This window comes from Sprattus sprattus (genome assembly GCF_963457725.1).
Source record: "Sprattus sprattus genome assembly, chromosome: 19".
In the NCBI taxonomy this organism is placed as follows: domain Eukaryota; kingdom Metazoa; phylum Chordata; class Actinopteri; order Clupeiformes; family Clupeidae; genus Sprattus; species Sprattus sprattus.
The window spans coordinates 4694105-4701604 of record NC_137917.1 but is presented as its reverse complement, the minus strand read 5'-3'; the positions used below and the strand labels follow the sequence as shown (position 1 = coordinate 4701604).

At 49.9% G+C, this 7500-nt stretch overlaps 1 protein-coding gene across 1 annotated transcript in view; it reads right to left on the bottom strand.

Annotated features, from left to right (window-relative positions):
• bbs9 (Bardet-Biedl syndrome 9) overlaps positions 1–7500 on the bottom strand; it is a 149337-nt gene that overhangs the window by 80402 nt on the left and 61435 nt on the right. The window lies entirely within an intron of this gene.

Sequence of the window (7500 nt, the reverse complement as noted above, 5' to 3'; positions counted from 1 at the left end):
ACAGACTGAACAGAAATGGTAGAAAATCACCTGCTATTACTCAGAAACACTTTCAGACGCTGAGCGCAACGGCAAATGGCTCTTTTGAACTGTGCAGGACACAGGGGTCGGCATCGGCGCTGGGTGCGAGCGGCGTGTGAAAACGGGAACCAGACACTTTATCAAGCGAGGTGGAAGAGGGGGATATGAAAGGCTGCTGACAGAGGAAGACAGATGGAGAAGAAACAGAGCGAGAAAAAGAGAGAGAGAGAAAGATGCCAGACATGGGGAAATGAGAGATGGGGACTGAGCTTCCAGGTGCCAAGGAGCCTGATTGACCAATCAAAACACAGAACTGAGTGAAACACATAACTCAGCTGATTTCTTTTTTGGCAGGGCTAGCAACACCATATCAGTCTTAAGAGCTTAAGCACATATACTCCCGCCAATACACAGAAATACACAAGCCCTAACATGCACTTACACCACTAAACACACACACACAACACACACACACACACACACACACACACACACACACACACACACACACATACACACAGACACACACACACACCCTCACTAAAATACATAGGCCACATGCCCTGAAAAGGTTCCCCCGTAACACCAGGGAGAGTGAGCAGTTACGTCTCACTCCGCTGTCAAGCGTGTCACTCCCGTTAGACGGCCCGACCGCCATGGCACTGGCTACAAAAACACGGAAACGGGATTTCAAAGGCAAAAAAGCGAGCTAATAAAGATTGGTGTATATTGATAAAAAGGGCTGCCCTGCCAAGCCAAATGGAGGCGAAGGGGCTGAAGGGGCTTTTGTGCGGGCCGAGGACCGGCCTGATTGATGCCAGGTGATGGAACAAAGGCACATTTAGGCTCGGGGCTGGAGATGTGGAGCCCGCGCCCACCACATAACATGCCTGTTCACATCCGTGAGAACCCACAGGGAGGCCCCCTCCATCACTGCCTACCTTACCTGTGTGTGTGTGTGTGTGTGTGTGTGTGTGTGTGTGTGTGTGTGTGTGTGTGTGTGTGTGTGTGTGTGTGTGTGTGTGTGTGTGTGTGTGTGTGTCTGTGTGTGCCTGTGTGTGTCTTTGTGTGTCTGTGTGTGTCTGTGTGTGTCTGTGTGTGTCTGTGTGTGTGTGAGTGACTGCTTATGCACATACACACATATGCATGTGTACACTCACACGCAAATCACGCACACTCCTCACACGCATACTCCTCTTACTCAATCATTTCAACACGGGCTTTGTTCGTCAGTTTGTCAGTTTGTCAGTTTGTCAGTTTGTCAGTTTGTCAGTTTGTCTGTTCTTCATCCCGCTCACTAAGTCTTGGAGAAATATACACACACATTCACGCACACACACAAACACACTAACACACAATGCAACAGGATGTTGAGGTGTGTAGCAACCGATAACGTAATAACGGCCAATAACGTAATAACGGCCAATAATGTCTTGGTGGAGGGACAGAGCGGGGACCCCCCTAACATTGTGGTGGGCTCATCAAACCATCCACCCCCTCTCTCCTTTCTTTTTTGGTCCAGTATTTTGCTGGCTGTCTCTCTGTGATTAGCAGTCTTTCGTCTCTCTCTTACTCTCTCTCTCTCTCTCTCTCTCTCTCTCTCTCTCTGTCATCAAACACACACACACACACACACACACACACACACTCTTCCGCAGTCCCAGCTGACAGTTGGTAGTGTGAGAACCTGTATTGATTGATCTGGTTTTCATTCCAAGAGCCCTCAGTCCAGAAGAGCAAAGTGTGAGCAGCCAAAGGAGACTACAGGAGAAGCTCTCATGATGACTCTCGGCAAGATTCACCAGGCTGCCACTGCAGCATCACCACACTACCAACTGTCAGCTGGGGACTGCGGAAGAGCGTGTGTGTGTGTGTGTGTGTGTGTGTGTTTGATGACAGAGAGAGAGAGAGAGAGAGAGAGAGAGAGAGTAAGAGAGAGACGAAAGACTGCTAATCACAGAGAGACAGCCAGCGAAATACTGGACCAAAAAAGAAAGGGGGAGAAGAGAGGGGGTGGATGGTTCGATGAGCCCACCACAATGTTAGGGGGGTCCCCGCTCTGTCCCTCCACCAAGAAAAAAAAGCCAACATGCCTCATTATGGCTACCAACCCCCCCCCCCCCCCCCCCCCCCCCCCCACCCCACACCCCACACCCCCCACACCAGTGGGCACATTCTGCAAAAATTACATACCCTAAAAATACGGCTCAATTTGAATATAACATTTACAACCAAAAACAAATCCTCACCATCGCCAAGGGACGGTGCCAAGAAAATATGTTATTCCTTGAGGGACGCAACCTCAAACTGAGAGGCAGAAGGAACGGCCCCTGGGTTTGGGATAAACAGTACTCTTTTACCCCAGAGGGGGTAGTATTTTTAGAGTGGGGTGGGCGACGGATACTTTTGGTTTCTGCGGCGCTGCTTGCACCTTGGAGAGTGAAGAGGCCCATCAAAACACACAAGCCTTCTAGCAGCAGCAGCAGACTAGGACGCGGGGTGAATCTAAGCCTAAAATATCCTGGCCCAGGCCAACAGGAGAAGCCCCAAAACTATGCAGCCTTGGGTGATGAAAGACTGGAAATGGACCTGCGCTGGTGGCTGGGATCGGGAGCCCTGACGTTGCGGTCGATCGAGGGGGGTCTTCGACAGCAGTGCGGCAGCTCACTGCGCCGCCCCCACAATGCAATGCCTGTTCACGGGCGCTTGGACTTGGTAAGCAGTGTTGCTGCGTTATGTTTTATTCATGGCGGATGAAAGCGGGTGGGGGGAAGGTGACACGGACTGGGCACACGGCTTCAGAAACACACTGTGTCATTGTTCCGCATGGAGATGTGCGTGGCGCAGATGATGGAGGGGAATTCTGCCGCGTGTGTGTGTGTTAAGCAGGAAGAATGCTACACATCACAGGGCGAGGAAATGAGATCTCCTCAAATGCTTCGACAAGGGGCGACAAGGACCGGCGCGTGTGCGTATATGCATGTTTGTGTGTTCAAGGCATATAAATAAGCACGGGTACGCATACGTTAGAGTGACGGAGTACTGTGGGTGGTGCGGGGCGGTTTGGAGGAAATCCATGCAGCTCACTCGGGCCCACTGGGAAGGAAATGCCCAATCGCTCCACTTTGCCCCCAGCCAGTGAGCATTTAAGCACCCAGGCGCACACACACACACACTAACACAACCACAGACACAGACACAACTGAATATCCTCCTACACAGACAGTACATACGCATTCACATACACATTCACATAAACACTCACAAAAATAGCAAATGCAAACAGTGATTCCTTGTCAGGCACACTTCACACTTGTGGTGGAGAAAGTCTAGCTACACAGTAGAATAAACCTTAGGACAGAAAACTGTATGCAGAATGAAGGATAATGTTTGGGGCGTGGCGGGGCGAGAGGGAGAGAGTGAGAGGGTGAGAGGGTGAGAGGGTGAGAGGGAGGGGGAGAGAGAAGGAAAGATGTTGAGAGGGAGGGAGAGAGAGATGCAGAAGAGGAAGACAGAACAGGCGAGGTGACGTGGCAGCAGCCATTTGTCAGCGAGAGAGAGCTCCAGACAGCCAGCCTACAGTGATAGAAGAAGAGACAGATACAGAGAAAGAGAGGGAGAGAGGGAGAAGGAGAGAGAGAGAGAGAGAGAGAGAGAGAGAGTAGGAAGAGATGAGAAACACTAATGCCATTGACAGACTGCTCTGTTGGCCCAACAGGGACGTCAGCCTCCATTATAGACCCTTCAGTCAGAGCGCCCACCTCACTTTTTCCAGCAAATCATTAAAAAATAAGATGCAATTAAAAGCTGGCTTTGATTTCAGCTGCCATTAATGTGTCCCTTTCCATTTGCTCCTCAGTGGGCTGCTCTGGCCATGAGCTGAGAGAGAGAGAGCAAGCACTAAATCATCCAAAAGGAGGGGAGTTCTTTTTTAGCGTGGGGCAGAGCAGAAGCTGATGGCACATTACAAGGCTTTCCCTACAATTTTCAGTCATAGCTCTCATTTAGATAATCGTAAGAAAATCTTACAATTCTGAGGTAAATCACCAGCCAGCAAACCAGCAAAAGTGATTCATGGTCAGGTACTATGCGACTGCCACCTGTTTCACTGGCAAAACATTCAACCTTGCATTACCATAATATGCACCTTCGGTCAAGTAGGCTTGGTTCCAACCTACAATACAGACGCACTGATGGTTTTAAGTACAGGATGGACAGTCAAAGCTTTGTCACTCTGGATGAAATACGTCAACAAAAGAGTCCTTAAAGTTTAAACTTCAAAAACTAAAACAGGAGTACAATGAATTCTTTCCCACAGAGGCTTTCCATCTTGCACCACCATAGGTCGAAAACAAAGTTGTTTGTTTGCTACACTGTTCATTGCAACAGAGTCACAGATTTTTTTTTTTTTTAAGGATGTGATGTGAGGGAGGTAGAGCCGATGCGATTAGTATCAGGCCAGCGAGTGATCCTAGACAGTAACGTCTTTTGTCTTTGGTCATGGCACAGAGATAACTCCGGTCTGGATAAACGGTGCTGCTTGGCACAGACAATTCATGTTTATAAGATCAGCCATCACACAGATCGAGGGAGGGAGAGGGAGAGTCAAGGCTTATACACACAGCCGGGGAGAGTTTGTGTGTGTGTGTGTGTTTGTGTGTCTGTGTGTGTGTGTGTCTGTGTGTGTGTGTGTGTGTCTGTGTGTGTGTGTGTGTCTGTGTGTGTGTCTGTGTATGTGAGTGTGTGTGTGTGTGTCTGTGTGTGTGTATGTATGTGTGTGGCGGGCTGATAGTATCTGGCATCCCACATGGGCAACCTGAGATGCCTTATCAGCACTGGTGGAAGGCTCCAAACCGCACCGCCTGATAAACAAGCTGCGCTCCAAGGATTATTACTCCTCTTTTTTTTATCTTCTTCCCTCTATCCTCTCCTCCAGAGTCTTAACTCGCACCAGGGGAGCTGGATGGCCTGCTACAGCTGTGAGCACCTACAGCACAGTTCCACCTCCTCACTCAGACTAAATAGCTTGGGATTAAACCATATGTTACCTAATGGCAAATAAATCCCCCATCCCCATGCAAATCAAACCTGAGGATTATAAAACACTGAGAACTCGGAGAATACAGCTTTTTTTACTTTTGGGATTAAATTGGTCCTACTCTACCCATTCCCTGATGTCTTTGATTTCTCTGATTTCTTCTTTAATTCCGTGGTGTTGCCCTGGGTGAGTTGCTGGTGGAGGATCTGCTCGCTGGGTGGTGTAAACATGCAGAGAACAAACCTCCTCCATGATTCTCCAGCACTCTGGGCATTTCTGTGTGGCTTAAAGATGGCGTGAATGAACGAATGATAGAAAGAAAGAGAGCGTGCGCTAGAGAGAGAGAGAGACAGAGAGAGAGAGAGAGAGAGTGAGAGATAGAAAAAGAGAGAGAGAGAGAGAGACACACACACATCAGAAAAAGCCTTTTGTGTTTTCATTCCGTGCTGCACACACACAACACCCCCAAAATTAGGCCAAGTGATTCTGGGTTGTCTTGGCAGCCTTAAGAATCACTTCATACAAACATCACTAAAGGCAGGCACGCCAGGCTGTGACACTCTAAATGAGAGAGAAGGAAAGAGGAAAGAATGAGAAAGCGGGAAAAACAGAGCGAGGATGTATAAGTGTGTGTGTGTCTGTAAAAAAGGAGAGAGGCTGCATCAAAAGACTTAAGAATCCACGGCACGTTCAGACCTCCCCAAAGACGAAGCACCTTGGCGGGGGCTTGAGGTCAGCCGCTCCTCCCCTGAGCAAGGGTGGTCCTGCTGCTCCGCAGGGCGGGGTGGGCCGGTGGGGAAGGGGGTAATTTAGAGGAGCTGGGCTGAGAAAGTGCCGCCTTTAGGAGAGTGTGTGAGGTGTTGCCCCGAGGGCCTCACGGTAAAAAGCAGCCGGCTCCAGGCCCCCTGGGTGTTTGGGGCTCCTGCGGCCGGACCCTCGAGGAGAACCAGCGGGGATGAAGGACCGGGCAGCATGCAGCTGGACCAGCTAACCAGATAACTACACTGAGGGCCGTCTGGGTCTATGTATATGTGTATGTGTATGTGTGTGAGTGTGTGTGTGTGTGTATGTGTGTGTGTGTGTGTGTGTGTGTGCAGGTAAATGTGGGGAAGAGCGTTAACATCAAGAATGCAGGGGAAATAAGCAAGGGAATATACCAACCCGAGCAAGAGAGTGAGTCAACATCACCCAGACATAGAGAGAAAGATAAAAATTAAGATTGAGGGCAAGAGAGAAAGAGAGAAAAATGAGAGGAAGTGTCCCTCCAGCTTGTGGATGAGAGGATAGAGAGAGAGACAGAGAGAGAGAGAGAGAGAGAGAGAGAGAGAGAGAGAGAGAGAGAGAGAGACATAGAGAGAGAGCAGACCCAGAGTGAGTGTGGGGCCGAGCGAGCGCTAGCGTGAGGAGAAGAGAGAGACAGAGAGAGAGCCCTGAGCCGCTCGATCACGCAGCGCTGGGGCCACAGGGCCTCCACAGCTACAGCAGGTGACGACAGACAGCACTCTGCACACCACCAGGGCACACAGCAGGAGCAGTTTAGACACACAGCCACGGCCACACTCACGCTAATGCAGCCGGACACTCGGCACTGGCTACATTAACACACACACACACGCACACGCACACGCACACGCACACGCACGACTGTTTTCCTTCTCTTCTCTTCTGTTGCACTGCGATCCCTGTGAGATCCCTTTACCCAATTCCCAGCAGGGAGCAACAGGAAAGCAATTATGACTTTGTGATATGCCCAGACACATTTATACACACCCGCAGACGCTCCACTGTTTTCTTGGCTCTTTTGCACCCACTGACTAAATTAATCTGGGCTTCATAAATTAGCCCCGAGGCGTGGCTGTCATAACACTGAGCCTGATTTCCGATGAGTTAGTTTGTTTGTGGAACCGAGACGGGCAAGTTCGATCGCACTGCCAAGCTATCCGGCGATAAAAAAAACGCATTGTCATGCTTTCCATACCTCGCTGATGAGTGCGAAACCACTCTGGCTCATTAGGGTGGTTTGCCCACAAACAATAACAGATGAGACACAACAACCAACAAAAACACACACTCATTCTCTTCTCTCTCTCTCTCTCTCTCACACACACACACACACAGACACACACACACACACACACTCACACTCACACTCACACTCACACTCACACTCACACTCAAATCCAGAGAAATACATCCGCTTCTACTGCATATGGACCTTCCGTCCTCGGCAAGGCACTGTTAGGCAGGCTGGCACGCGGTGATAGGTTGGTGGACTTGCTTGTGTATTCATTCATACTTTGCACAGGTTTCCTTATTTAGACGCTGGCAGGCAGGCGATCCCCGGGCAGCCCTTTAATTTGGGCGACCTTTCTCTACTCATTTTAGCAGACGCGCGCGCCAGGCCTGTCATTAACAGTTCAAGCTCACCTCCCAAGCAGTGG